Source organism: Anas platyrhynchos, chromosome 2 (genome assembly GCF_047663525.1).
Source record: "Anas platyrhynchos isolate ZD024472 breed Pekin duck chromosome 2, IASCAAS_PekinDuck_T2T, whole genome shotgun sequence".
Lineage (NCBI taxonomy): Eukaryota > Metazoa > Chordata > Aves > Anseriformes > Anatidae > Anas > Anas platyrhynchos.
In genome coordinates, this window is record NC_092588.1 from 23,213,733 (window position 1) to 23,229,390 (window position 15,658).

Here is a 15,658-nt window from a genome sequence, read left to right on the forward strand (position 1 = left end):
ATTTATAAAGCAAGGCTGCTGGTGAGACTGAATCAGACAATAAGTGAATTTAGGAAGCAACAAGAGAGAGAGAAGCAGCATGACGGGCAGTACCCTAACTATTCAGAGCCACACTGTTTAATTTGCTTCACATTTTGATAAGCGTATCAAGATTTTTGAGTCTTGCTTGCAACTCAGCTATCATTAATTAAGCTTACACTTGTCATTCAAGGAATTTCTCTGGCGTTCAGTAGTGAAATGAGAAGAAGGGACAAATTCCAAGGAGCAGCTCTTTGTATCTCCTTTGTGGAAACAGGGCAGCAAAGCATATATTGGTTCCACAAGATGAGAGAGTCTTCCTTTAGAACATGGGGCTTGTGACCTGCCCAGCCCATATAACCATGCCAGGAGCCCATGCCTTGATGGACATACTGGCTGCCCCATGGGCTTCTTGATATCTGTTAATGGCAGTCACTCTTCATTTCATCAGCTCAGCTCCTGAAGAGGATAAACTTGGTGGGGATAGGCAGTATGAATCTTCTCCAAGTAATGCTTTTTTATTTTATTTTTTTCTACTCTGTTTCTAAACATATTTTCCTTGACTTTGATAGAATGAAGCTTTCAGCCCATCCTCTGTCTTTCTCTTATAATCAGCACAACCTCTGCAGTTGCTGATACATATCTAAATCCCTCGATGTGCCACAAATCATACTGTTGGACTACCTCCCAGTCAGCACAACTTGCAGAAGTGTTTTGAGCATTGGACAGAGTGCTGCAAGGAGGGTTTTTGAAAGTGTGAATGTTTCCCATGGCAGGCATACCCACTGATGAGCATGAGGGGACACTGCAGCTACCACAGCCATCAGCTGCCATCAGCTGGGATTTCAGAGCCCTGATTTATGCTCTGCAGAAGGTGAGTGAGTTATGTTCATATGTACCTTTGGCCATCTGGCGCAGGTTGTACAGCACCAAAAAATAGCTCTACAAGACCAACTCACATTGACGGTTAATGGCCATGAACAGTTACAGCAAATGTGCCTGCAGGGACCCCTGCTCTGGTTTTCTTCAAGTCTCAGCAGAAGAAAAAAAAAAAAAAAAAAAAGGGCAAGATAATAATCGAGAGATTATTATCCACAGATTCTTCACAGTCATGATAGGCTGCTTTGCTTTACCAGCAAGGGCTCTAGTATGATAATATGGTAATTTTTTTGTTTTTATGGAGAAACGTAGATATACATGTCAAAGTCTGTCAGGAAAAAAATAAAAAGAAAAGTGAAAAGGAAATACAATTTTTCTGACCTTTAGGGCATATACAACATTATGGATAAGTAAGCAGAGTTCACTATTAATATTTAAAAGATTACACTGTCTTACTCTAAGTTACCATTATTGAAATTCAGATGACTTGGTGCTTTTCTGCCTAATCTCTCGCTCTTGATTCTACTTTGATTTAATTCACTGGTGGGAAGCTTGGGCTCTTGGTCACTAACGTGAAGTCAGATACAATATGTCGGTTCATATTTTTTTCTTTAGCTTATTCTTCTTGAGTTAAGAACTCTGATAATGCAGAGATGACATTCAGGGAAAATCTAGAAAATGAATTCCTTTTTATCTCCAGGCTAAGCTGCACCAATGAATAGAGCACTATAATAAAACCTATTTGTATGCCTGTCATACAAAGACAAACCTTTTCCAAAGGAAATGGATTTGAGTATTTGCAAGAAATGATAAACAGTCAGACAAAAAGGTACTGAATTTCACTTTGAGATGCATGGGAGAAGTAGACTTTAGCTTCCCTTGTCAGGGGGGGAGGATTTCATATGAAAGCCATGTCAGCTGAGAGCCTCGCAAATGAGATCTTATCCATGTCTTTGTGGAAAGAAGTGACTTGGAAATATCTTAAAGGGAGTGGTTTAGAGTTATGAGCAAAATGTCAGCCTGCATTTTTAGCAAGAATAAATCAAAAGAGGTTTATCCACTTTTGATAAAAAGAATTGGATTTCATTTGTGCAAAATTCGTGTGCAAAGCTATGTTGAAATCTCATTCTCTCTTAGATTTGTATAAATGAATTAAGGTGAACAGGTGCTTATACAGGACAGAGAACAGATAGCTAGCCTAATTTCAAAGCACTCCACTCTCCTGACTCTCCCATGAAGTCAAAGGATGTGCTTTACTCATGAAAGAGCTGTCCAGAGAGACCTGGGTGTTCCCCACTACCCTCATTGACATAAATCTATCCCAGCTGGGTGCAGCAGGCTGGCATCTGCCATCTCATTCTTGGCATGAATCTCCTCCCCTGTGCATTCTCCAGCAACCATGAGAAAGTGGCAGACAGCACTGGCCAGCTATAGATGCTGAAGCATCTCCTCACATTTGGAAGTATTCTGGAGTGGTTTGGGGAGAGAATTTTGCTGAAAAGGAGCCTTGTCCACAAGGAGTCACTAAATTCATTGAGGGTAAACAATCAAGAAACATCTGAGCCACTGTAGAAGGCATATCCTATGTTAAAAGTAAAGGTTGGTGAAGGCACACGAAGGCAGCCTTCCTCGGGCAGCTGGGGCTTTGGGCCTCTGGTACACAGAAGAGTTGGGTGAGTTCAGCATCTGTGTATTTGTTCAGGGCTTTTGTGGTATTCAGAGACCTTCTAGAGATTTCAACCGATCACTGTAATTCCAGACATAATTAATATATATTCCAGACCAATTTAATTATTGGCTAAATGTAGTGGAAGGATACTGTCTTATTTAAGACTGAAAGGGAGTAGTTAAAACATCTACTGCCTCTAGAATGTCGTAGTGGGTTAATACATAATGACGATAATTATACTAAATGAAGAATGTTCGAGTGCTTACCAAGCTTAATTAAACTTTGCAGCACTCCTAAGACAGAAATATTGTTATGGTAATTTTAACAGGTAGGTAAATTGCTCATCCTGGCACATGAAGGCTGGGCAATTTACTCAAGGTCACACAGCAAGCCTGCAGTATATCCAACGTGGAGCCTATCACCTTGACTCCTAGGCTGACTTCCTTCTGCAGTCTTCAAAAATAATTCCTTCTCTCCTAATGGCTTAGCTTTGTCTGAAGCAGAAGCTGGCTTTTGTTCACAAACTTGATTGTTGATAAATTCCTCTATCCCCAAAGACTCATATCTCCAACCTTTCCTCAGTAATTCATGCCAATGTGGCAATTTTCTAGAAAATGAAGGATGTGAGGGCAAGGAAGAGGACAACACAAAGAAAGAGATGGAAGTAAAAGCTAATACAAGAGAATGGAATGAAAGGAACTAGAGGCAGAAGAAAATTAGGGCATACAAGTGAAAGACAAAGGAGTCAAGGGGGAACGAAGGGTCAAAAGAAAAGTGAAAGAAATAGGTGATAATGAAATGGGAAAGAAGCCCATCAGGAATTAGCAGACTGAAAATTGTGAGTAAAATAAAAATGCTATAAGAACTGAGATTCAGAACATTTAGTGGAAATGTGTTAAAAGTCAAAATCTACTATCTTCACTATAGCATTCTGTTTACATGCCAGGAAATTTCTTACATCCTCAGTCTATTGAGTGGTACCGTACACAGAGATGGAAAAAACCTGCTGCCTCTGAGCAGAGATAAAAAACATAGCAAAGCTCCTGCAGAGTAACCCTAAAATGGTAACACGAGCAGACTGTGAAAGGAGTCCCTACCGAGATCTTTTGATTAACCTTGCTATGATGTAAGTGGGGAGCCTAGATTAAGCCGGCCATTTCTTCCATTTCTTTTTCTCTCATTTTAGGTTAGAATAATGCAAATAACTGGTAAAAATATATACATGAGGTTTCTTTCTTTCTTTTTTCTTTTTCTCTCTTTCTTCCTTATTTTTTTTCTCCAAACTGTCAATCTTGCTTCTTTATTTTGACATATAACTTTTTTTTTTTTGCCCGTTGAAAACAAGAATAGTTCAAGATACAATTAAAAAGGAGTAGATGGGAAATTCAAAGATTAAAACCCACATCTTAGCTGACAGATGTGGCCTTCCAAACCCAATTAGCAAATCAATGTTTTGAACGTATAGGAGGAGCAGGAGGAATCCAATAGCTCTTGATCCTAAAGTATTTCTCCTAACACACACAATGTGTGGCCAAAAAGAGCCAGGGTGGGATGCTCTGCTCTCCCCTGTGATGATGGTCATTCTCATACATTCTTATAGCTATAGTATGGAAGAGAATATAAAGCTCTGCTGAAGTTAATGTTTTTAATGTATGAGATCTTATACCCACCTCTGTGGTTCCTTCCATGCAGATTACTCCTTCTCAGAGAGGGTAAGAAGAATCTTCCCCTCTCTCTAGCCAATTCTTTAGAGAATCTTTTGTTTTACCAGGATTTCTATCAGAAATAGATAAATACCAGGAAAACAAAAGATCGTTTCAATTCTCTCATCAGTAGCATTTTCTGTTGCTTTGATGGTCTTCTTGCTTAGTCTCCCCATCATGGTTTGTGTGTTGAGGTGATATGCATGGACAAATATAGTGGTGATACAGTTAGGATTGTTTTGTCTGTTCCAGGCAGACAAGTTCCCCATTAGTTGTCATACACAGAATTTACTGATGTTCCCATATCACAACATACCAGGTCTGCTGATCAGTTTTCACAACCTATGGCCATATAGAATGGTTCCTTCTATCTGAAGCTTGGATGACTGCTTGTTGTCTGTGTGACTACTCTTATTTTCAAGTTTTATCCTCTTACTAGGTGTGGCTAAAACGCAGCAGCTAGAGCACATGCATGAGTGACAGGAAATGGCAGAAATGCAGCCAGAGTGAATTCACTTATCTGAGTGAATATTTACACAGGGGGTTTTGTGTTCGGCTCGTTGAAGCACAACAAGCTCTTGCGATTCAGTTCATCAACCAACTGTTAATGGCTTGAGGTTAGGATTAGATTTCTTTACTTACCACCCTGACTGCACATCCCTGCCACTGAATAATGCATATAGATACAGTCACATGGCACATGTGGGTTTACTTAAAATTAATCCAAAGAAATTAAATAATCTACTATTCACTGACCCATTTTTGATTTGCCTCAGTTTTCACCAGGGAATATGCAATCTCTGGAGTAGTAGATTTGTTTTGTGAATTGTTTGTTCTGGCACAGTCAGGTAATCAGAAATGTCATTGCCGGTGGCTATTCATCACATTTTCTAACTTTTGATTAAATATCTATCATCATTTTTACTCAATATTGGGTATTATTTCCATGACTTTGAAATGAGAATTGCAAATGCTTTGATAAAGAAATTGAAAGTGTGGAAATTTGGGAAGGATTTCTTGCAGAATCCTGTTTATAGCTTTCTCATGTTGTGGTTAGTGAATCTCAATAGTTATCATCTTTTCAGCAGCAAAGTCAATGATCGGTGTAGGTAATAAAGTAGATAATTTAAGTCCAACTCATGCCAGGCTGTTCTTCTAGTGGTCAGAATGAAAATAAAGTGCAGTGAAATACTGCAGCTCCTGATCCTCAAGATCAGAAAATCCATCCCTCCAGTATCTCCCTTGAAGGTCCACACACCTAAATGTAGAAAACAAACTTAGCATCTTCATGGACCAGACAGTACAGCAGAGCAGCAACAACTTGGGCAAGTGTTGCAGTCCTCAAAACTTGACCGATTTGATCAACCCCTTTGCTCCCAGTGTTCAGACAAGAAAATCCTTTTGGATTTCTTGCCACAGCTCCTCTTCAGGCTTTACAGTTCTTTGCCACTCACAAAGGTGATCGAGGGGTAGGTGTTACACCTGAGCCTGTGGGCAAACATCCTGGCCTATAAAATGAAGCAGATTTAACAGCTGAGGAAATTCTGTACTCTTCAGAATCAAATGCTCTCTGTTCTCATGGAGAAAGCTGGAATCCATCATGTGTCACCTGAACAAAATCTACTCTTTGTAGTAATGCTCATATGCTACTTTCCTGAAGGTACTGTAAAGCCAGGTAAAAATCTCTCATGCCAAAGTCTGCAAACCTGCTACAAGTTCCCTTTTCCCCATCACGATGCATCATCATCGCAAAGAGACACAGCAAAATTACTAGTGGAGCAGTGGGGAAAAACAAATTTGGGAGAAAGAAGAGAGGGCAGTTTGTCTTTTAGAATTGTTAAAGGAATACTTTGATTCAAACTCAGATATCCATGTTGGATAGGTAATTCTGCTAGAATGAAAAAATCCTTGTTTCCAACTCAGGAAAAAAAAATCATGAGAAACTTCTAAATTAGCAAAAGGGTTTCAAATGCTCATTGTTCTGAAAACATTTGATCCATTTTTCATTAAGGAAATAAAGAATGTACCTTCATCTGAAAGATTCCTGGCCTGTGTCCCCATTTCCAAGCATCTTCTGCCTTTTCCCAGGTGTTTGGGTTGGTTGAGGAAGTCCCATCAAATCCAGGTCCATCACTGGCAGCCAGAGGTTGTTCTCTCAGAGCTTTTTGGACTGCTGATTCCTTGTCCCAAGGATGACGAGACACTACATAGGAGGTGCATTAATTTCTGTGTCTCCCTGATCTCTTGAGCTATATCTTTGTGTCCCTGCCTGAGCTATGGTTTGTAGAGATTTGGCCATTTCCATTTCAAACCTTACAGCCTAGGAAATACATCTCTATTTTTTTTTTTTTAACAAGTCAGCAATGCTGCGATGTCCTGCAGGTCCTGGATGACCTAAGGCAGTTGACAGAAGTGGGGTGACACAGAGACCTGTGGCTGTTGGATGCACAGAGATCTTTGGTGTGGGGACACCCAGAGGAAGTGCAGGGATGTGTGCCAAGGCTGCAGATAAGGAAAGCCCCCACACAGCAGCAGCCTATACCTGCTGTTTTTCTGGCAGACTTCATTGGAAATTAGACATCTTCACAGATAAAGTAACATTTCTCTGACCTTACAAAGTAGCCTAATTTTCTCTGATGCGATTTTACTAAGCCTTATTATTACATTATCTTCAGTCCCACGATCAGACAGAGATTAAATCACTTTAAACTATTTTATGAAGCACAGAACAAACAAACACAACAGAACTTGATTCAAAATACTTCCTCTGAAAGCCATATTAGATTAAAAAAAAAAAGTCTGTAAAAATAAAAGCTTGGATCTGGTTTCATCATATGTCTATAAATTCAAAATAAGTACACCAAATGCAATGGAATTATTTAGATTTTTTTACTACTAACAATCAGTGTTATACAGGATTTCTACTCTCTCACCAGATCCTTCCCAAATCAAAAGTGACTTTTTAAGGCAGCTACTTTAATGTTCTGGGGCAAAAGTTTTTGTATAAATCCACATTCACTCGAATGTTTACAACATTTCTTCTTTTTACAAGCATTCTGGTAAACACAAGTGTTTGTGGAATGCAGCTGAGTGGCGTAACGAATAGCAATAAAACCAGTCTTCAGTTTTTATTCAAAGGGATAGTCTTCTTATATTCTTGTTAAAATATTCCTGAACATTGGTTGCTGTATGTAAGAGCTTTTGGGGAAAATATTAGAAATAGTTCGAATTTGTACCTTTTCCCAGAATTAAAAAAAAATAAGAAATGTTTTTCAAACGGTTATATGAGACATCAAAGATGTCAACATTTCACACACTCGTTGGCAAAATGCCACCAGTGGTGCTGGGGACTTTTCTAGTTTAAATCAGATCAGCTTAAATCCCGCTGCAATGGGTATACCTCCTCTCATGTAAGTGAAACAGAAAACCGTGTCCTACGCCACGGGACTGGTTTAAAGTCCAAAACTCCCTTTTGCAGCACTGTAATGAGTGACTCCCATAGGAAAGGGGAGTAGGCACATCACTGGATAACACACACAAGGGTTTAGGCACAGGACTGGCACTAACGGTAGTCTACAATGTTAAAGATGATCCAAGTCAGCAAAGACAACCGTGGTAGCATTCATATCTGCAGTTCTCCCCTCCAGAGTAATCTGTGAATAGGTAAGATCTGGTGTAGCAATCTCGACCTGAATTACCCCTCACCTGATCTTTTTCTGCACTCACAGATGTGTGGTCTCTGTCCCAGCATCTGGTCTGTGCCCAGCTGGTGTCATTCAAGTTTTGCTCCTAAGAGCTACACAGAGCACCAAAGCACCACCAAAGATGCTGTGAAGACCAACACAAATATTTGGTGGTAAACAGCCATTTCTGAACCCCCCAGGGAGCTGCATCTCTTCTTACTGCAGCTTGCACAGCCTTTCTGATGGGATCACTGAGCTCCCAGACAGAGCTATTTTGTCAAAGAAATAATTTAAAATGAAAAACATCAAATAGGCACACACAAATGCAATGTTGACTTCTAAGAATGAGTGTTCACACCAGAAACCAGACTCTGTGGGACTTAACTTTCATCCATCCAGAAAATAGAAATCACTTTTGTGTAAAATTAAAATGCACGAAACCAACTTGACTCTTAAACACTGAGCATTCACAATAAGCTGCTTGTCCATAGCCTGATGTATTTACTAAAAGCACATTCAAGAAAAACAGGAGCTACTCAGAGGCAATTTACAAACAGGAAAACAGAGGAAATTGGCTGGGTAATTTATTCTCCAGGAAGTATTTGCATGGTTGTATAAGCAAGGCACCCAGCAGAAAGGCACTGTCACGTCGTACCTGCTCGTGGCTTAAATAGCAGTGTCCCCCAGCACATCCACCGTGTTAGTGCCAGGTGCCTGCTAATGCAACATAAAAATTGCAGCTTTAAGTGCCAAGTGGAGGCTTAATTTTAGGATTTGTTTTCCTCATGGAAGAAGACTGAAAACCCATTAAAGCCCACGCAGTTACTGTTTTGCTTCCTGGTGACTGCAGCTTCATACACACACACAAAAACATATGTCGAACCCAGTCATTTATAGAAGTGGGTGGCATGTTGGGACACTGAGACCAGATTCAAAGTTTTCACCTCTTTGTAAAACTTATCCCTTTTATATTCCAGTGTCTCCCTGCTATTCACTGATGGCACCTGCTTTAGCCAGTGCTGTTTTGTTCTCTACTCAAATCCCCTGCCAAGCTCATCTTGTTAACACCGTCATTCTTCTTACCACTGGCTGCTCAAATAGGAATTAGCCAGAAGGAAAAATTTCTTTCCCATCCAGCAGCAACCAGCACTGAACTGCACCTACAACACTTTACCTGAAGATGTGAAGGAGGAGATAAATCAGAACTGAAGAGCTGTGGGGCAAAACTAGATCATTGTCTGGATTACCCCCTCCCTCCCCCCAGCTTTCAGGTGTGCTCTTTCTCTGCATCTTTGCCACTGGTAATAGGGCCAGAGATTGACTGCAGCTGTGATCTGTGTGAGCACATCCCTGTTTAAGGCCAGGTCTACAGGTTTCTCTCTCTCCAGGAACATGGGAACAAAGGATTTGAACCACAATAAGTTCTAGTGAACAGAAATCCCAGCCAGGCCTGCCCCTTTGACTTTCTGCTTTTAATAACAATATATCCCTCAGTAATCAATAACATTGCACTGGCAGCCCGAGGAGTGGGACTTGCTCCAGCTCAAGGATGAGGGAGGGAGCAGACATCCACACACCCAGGGAGATGCCTTCTGCTCCAGCTACCGAGCAGCACTTGTTACACATTAGCCTTAAAACATGACTTGGAAGTAATTGGTCAGCACTGCAGAAGAAGGGCTGTGTAGCCCCCTGTTAATGATTAGCTTTGTTGTGCATGAATTAGTTGACTTCCTGCAATTACTCCTGCTCTTCCCCACCAGGCAACGACAGCGCTCTGCTTTCCAAAGGCAGCCGGCGGGCAGTTTGCTGACCCCGAATGTCTGCTAGCTCCAAGGTGCTCATTTCATTTTCTGCACCAGTCGCTAGGCTGAAGCATCCAAATTCCAGCAGACACAGGATAGTTTACGGTTCGCTGTCTGCACCAGATGCTTAGCAGGAGGGATGAGGCAGAGGGAGGCTGTGGGAGAGCAGAATGTGTTAGCCCTGCCAAGCTGACAGTCACCCATAGAGGATCCTGTGTGGCTGTGGTCAGGAAAGTGACCCCATCAAAAATAAGTGTTGTTTTACGTTTATTCCTTTTCCATACTCTCCAGATCTCTGGTACTCCATCGGACAAGGCAGAGCACTTTGCTATTCACCCCTGCACCTGGAAAATCAGGCAGAGTGCTCCTTGCATTGTACTGCATTGAAATGAGGGACACGTGGAACTGGAGCTCTCCTGGTGATCCTGTTGATACAGGAGGCAGTACCAAACACAGCATGCTTTACTGCAGCACCCTGCTTCTGCCAGCTTGACTTTTACCTGTGCTTTTTATTTCGCTTTAACCAGAGTGCTGTGACTCAGAGGGCAGGCAGGAAAACGTGACAGCGACTAGGCACCATTTCCACATTTTGCATTCAGACTTCTCTGACACTGCAAAACAATGGATGTGAGCAATCTGAAATAAATGTTTAGATGCAGTAAGGTCCATGGGTGCCAGCTCTGTTGTGGTCAGCAGTGCCAATTCTCACCTCAGAGCTCCCAGGCAAAGGACAGAAAGTACACAAGAAGCACTAATGGGTTTGCTACTGCCACAGAAAATCACAGAAAAGCAGTCAGGAGAATGTTCCCAAAGAGCCTGGAAAAAGGATGCCGAGCTAAGGAAAGATGCCTGCAGGAACGCTGGGAATCTGCTGAAGGGAGGCTACCAGGGGGTGACGTGTCCATGGAAGAAAACCAGGAGGATGAATAACCGTGCAGGAGGAGTTTTGGCAGACAGCTGTGCTCCTCTCTGGGGTGGAGATCTGGGTGGGTCCCAAGGGGCAGGGGTCATTCATGTGTTAGTTTCTTCAAGGGAGGGATTTTCTGTGATATTTTCTTACAACGTATTATTTCTATTTGAAATTTTACAGCGTACATGGGGTTCCAGATCCTCTTGATTATCTGCTTCGTCAGAGTCAGCAGGTCCTTGGTAATACAGCCTCCTGTCTCCAGCTCCCACCACTTCTGGAGTAAGGTGAAGGCATCCGATACCCCTCATGCTGGAGAATACAGTCATCACAGATGCACCAGGCAAGGGATGCTGGAAACAGAGCAGTGCTGCTTCTGATGGCATTTGCACTCCTCAACAGCTGTCTGCCAGAGCAGGAACCTCCAAAGAGCATAAATTTGCTGTGAAGTTGGTAGTGTTGATATGTCTTGCTTGATCCTCCTCATTGCTGTTTTGTGTCCTTTTCTGCAATGCCTGTACTCAAGTGAGCCAGGATAAAGCCCATTTGATACAAATCCTGCCTCCTCCAGGCTCTGCAGGCTACCTCCAGAAAGCCCACTGCAGGCTCCTGCTTACCTCCGGCATCCCAGGAACCTGGAAGAGGCTGATCCAGATCCACCAGTTGTCCGTAATTTACCAGCCTTGACTAGCTGATATCTGTGAATGCATGGATGTCTTCACAAACTAATGAATACAATTAAATGAGATGGTAAAGCTGGGCGTTTGGTAGCTCTGTCTGACAGGCTGACAGGAGAAAGGCTCAGAAAAACATTTGTAAAGGAAATAGGGATGCACATTCACTTCTTTAGGATATATTTACAAGTGGTACCTCACAGAACCCCAAACCTTGTACAGACACAAAGTACACCACAGCATGAACTGCAAAGAAAATGCAATTTCAGCTTTCTACAGCAGTATAGCTGTATATATTGCTGAGCCCAAAATAATACACTCTTGTCTCTCAGCTCTGGCACAATGTTGAGACTCCAGTACTTGGTAGTATCATATTTGGTGACCTACCAAGTCCAAGCACTAAACCATGTCCCTCGGTGTCATATCCACATGTGTCTTAAATACCTCCAGGGGTGGGGACTCCACCACTTCCAATGCTTGACCACCCTCTCCATAATGAAATTCTTCCTAATATCCAACCTAAACTTCCACTGGCACAACTTGAGACAATTTCCTTGTGTCGTATCACTTGTCACCTGAGAAAAGAGACTGACCCCCTCCTCACTACAACCTCCTTGCAGGTAGTTGTAGAGCGATGCAGTCTCCCCTGAGTGTCCTCAGCTCCAGACTAAATAGCCCCAGTTCCATCAGCTGTTCCTCATGTTTTCCTGTCCCTTCACCAGCATCGTTGCCCTTCTCTGCAGACGTTTGAGCAATTCAATATCCTTCTTGTAGTGAGGGGGCCAAAACTGAACACAATGTGCAAGGTGCAAAGACACAACACAATAGAATCATCTACCTTGGAAAACACCTTCAGGATTGTGAAGTCCAATCACCAACCTGACCTACTGAATTCCATCACTAAATCATGCCCCTTAGTGCTGTGCCTGCATCTCTTGAACACCTACAGGGATGGGGACTTCGCCACTTCCTAATGTCCAATCTAAACCTCCCCTGGTGCAACCTGAGACCATTAATAGGCCTGAATTCAAGAGGTTCATTTGATGACTTCACTGATTTCAGAGCTGAACTCCTGGGGGCTGCCTCTGCAGCCAGTGCAGACACAGGGAGTTGCACAAAGTCATTGAGCTCAGAGGTGTGCAGGACCTCCTGCTGCTCTACTCTCACCGCAGGTAACCTTAAGAGATAGGCTCCTCACTCAGATCCACCTGTAATAGAGCCCAGGTGTCATGGGGTGAGCTTGGGCTACTGATTTCAAATCAGTATGGCATCAAGAAAAGGATACTTATATTTTACAGGAAACATTTAGAGGTGAAAAAACAGGTGAACTCTAGGAGTGATTAAAGCTCAGGAGCAAAAATGGATGGTGTAACATGGAGCTGCTCAAAAATTTTCTTGATGGAGGTCCTACTGTCATAGCTCTATGAGCAAGTCACCTTCTGCTGGTACTGGGGAATTAACCTTCTGCCATTTAAATGAATGGCTACAGAAGAAAGGACTGAAAATTTCAGGGTGGTTGTGAAAAGTCCAGCTTAAGTGGTCATGAAAATTTACTGAGTTAGCAGAGATGGACTTGCTCTTGCTGACCCTGTAGCGCCATCACTAGTGCTTGCCCTGGCCCATTTGTCACAGAAACAGGGCAGAGAGGCCGAGGGAGCCTTTTCCCAGCCTGGTGCTGGCTTTGTCTGTCCCTGACCCCAATATCTGCCAACATCCCACCTGCCAGTGACTCACCAAAGCACAAAGAGAAACAAGCGCATGCTGATCTACTGCTTCCTGCCCACTCTTCATCAGCAAAAGCTTTCAAGATTGATAGGGTTATAATAAAAAAAAAAGGTGCTGTAAATGACTCTGAAGTTCAACATGCCTTTGAGTGTGCAGTGTTTCCTACATATATGTAGGAAATAGCTCAATTTTTTATGCATGTATAACTATTATATCTGCATTTTGGTATGTGCACGGAGGAAAAGGATTTCAAAGGCTCAACTAAGAATGTACACCAAGGATGAAATCTCTCCAAAACATCTTCATGCAGAAATACTTACGTACTTATATTAGCGGAAGAAGGCTTCAGAACAATATGATTCATCTGTCTTAATTGAAAATTAAAAATATTGTGCATGTTGAGAGAAAAGCAGTCCATTTGTAGAATTAAAGCATAACAAAAGGCACAAACTGAATGCTTGGAGACACTGAATGAATTTGAGAAAATTAAATCCTGTTAAAAGAAATATTGTGTTCACTAAAGATATTAATTGTGAAATTACTGAGCTCTTGTGGTTACTAGAATTTTAAATATATATAATACATATATCAAATAGAAATCCAAATTTAATTCATTTATATGGATGCATGATGATGAAATGATACCACATCATTGCATACATTGTTACTGTAGCTAGTCTTAAAAATATATCATAATAATAGACTATACAAATATTGAAGTTAAGCCACCCTCAACATTGCAAAGCTTCACAGCACTGTTTTTAAATTGAGGCCATTCACATGTCTGTATCACAGGATCCCAGGGTGGCTGAGGCCGGCAGGGCCCTCTGGAGCCAGCCGGTGCCACCCGTGGCCAAGCAGGGACACCCAGAGCAGGGTGCCCAGCACCATGTCCAGGCGGCTGCTGAAGGGCTCCAAGGAGGAGACCCCACAGCCTCTGGGCAGCCTGTGCCAGGGCTCCGTCACCCGCACAGCACAGAAGGGCTCCTGGTGCTCAGGGGGAGCCTCCTGGGGGCCAGGTTGTGCCCAGGGCCTCCTGTCCTGGCACTGGGCACCACTGCACACAGCCTGGCTCTGTCCTCCCTGCTCCTTCCCCTCAGGGATTTACGGACAGTGATGAGATCCCCTGGGCCTCCTCTTCTCCCTCTTCTCCAGGCTGAGCAGTCCCAGAAATGTAACACAGTTCAAAATCTGAGTCTTCTCATTAGGAACCACTGCCTACTTCTGACAATCCCATAAACATCAAAGCCTACTTAAAGCAAACCCAGCCTGAAAAGGGACTTTGTAAAACCTTTGCTTTTGTATTCAACAAAAGCTCCCCTGTGTAGCTTCACAGTTATACTCGTGAAAAATTGCACAGACAAAAAGCTATACTCAGGGTAATGCATTTCAAATATCTACTTCCATCTTTCCTCCTTATTTTTTCTTTGCTATGGTATCAGAGCAAGGGAGTATGATATGTGGAAAGGAACTTTGTGTTAAAATGCACAGTAGCTGTTTAAGAAAATATCACATTGAGAGTAGAGTTAGCACTATTTGAGAAATTAAGCTCCCTTAATTGAAATAAACATGCAAATACTGTATAGACATATAAAATCATATCCATGTATATTTTAGTTCTGTGGTTTCTGTGACTTCATAAAAATTCATATGGCTGTCGAGGCTGTGTTACTCCATTATTGAGGAAATGGCGCAGAGCCCCTTCTGTGCTGGGACAGTGACTGGTGGTGGTGTTACACCTAACCTCACACCTAAGATTGCCTGCTAAATCCCACATTAGTGCCTGAGCTGCAGACCAGCCTTGCTACTGAGCCTAAAGCTGGCAGTCCAGCACTTTCTCTTGGGAGTGCTCTCTCTGGGAGGGGAGGTGCTTTATCTCACTGTATGAGGGTTAAACTAATTATTTGCCTCTATTAATTTAGTTTGGGTCTTGCTTTTGTTACTGGAAATTCTGCCTTACTGGAGTAAGCATCCACTTTCCTCATTGCAGAAGGACAAAGAACAGAGCAGAGTAATGGCTCCCAGAGAGTAGGGTAGGGTAGGGTAGGGTAGGGTAGGGTAGGGTAGGGTAGGGTAGGGTAGGGTAGGGTAGGGTAGGGTAGGGTAGGGTAGGGTAGAATGGAATGGAATGGAATGGAATGGAATGGAATGGAATGGAATGGAATGGAATGGAATGGAATAGAATAGAATGGAATAGAATGGAATAGAATAGAATAGAATAGAATAGAATAGAATAGAATAGAATAGAATAGAATAGAATAGAATAGAATAGAATAGAATAGAATAGAATAGAATAGAATAGAATAGAATAGAATAGTTCAGATACAAAGATCATTGAGTACAACTGCCTGGCCATTCAAGGTTAGGCCACACCAATGCTAAATGCAGTGGGACAATCACCTCTCTTGACCAGCTGATCTCTCTGATCTCTCTATTCACCACAAGACATAATGGAAAAAAATTAGTCTAAAAAAGAGAAGCATGAGGGATGTCTGGTATTAGTCTGCAAATAAATAAAAAGCCGATTTGAAGAGTGATAGAGTTAAGTGGGACTGGAAAAAGAGTAATGTGACTGAGTTACCACAGAGGTGACTTAGG

The 15,658-nt window shown here is 42.2% G+C and overlaps 2 long non-coding RNA genes across 2 annotated transcripts; one reads left to right on the top strand and one right to left on the bottom strand.

Annotated features, from left to right (window-relative positions):
- Positions 1 to 5,155: 5,155 nt before the first annotated feature.
- On the bottom strand, positions 5,156 to 6,498 carry LOC110354034 (uncharacterized). Its single transcript, XR_003495106.3, has 2 exons — positions 6,297 to 6,498; positions 5,156 to 5,527 (listed from the first exon to the last, which is right to left on the bottom strand). It is a non-coding gene; the product is annotated as an uncharacterized lncRNA (long non-coding RNA).
- Positions 6,499 to 9,306: 2,808 nt separating this feature from the next.
- LOC110354033 (uncharacterized) lies at positions 9,307 to 11,416 on the top strand. Its single transcript, XR_002405409.4, has 3 exons — positions 9,307 to 9,786; positions 10,046 to 10,740; positions 10,845 to 11,416. It is a non-coding gene; the product is annotated as an uncharacterized lncRNA (long non-coding RNA).
- Positions 11,417 to 15,658: the final 4,242 nt, after the last annotated feature.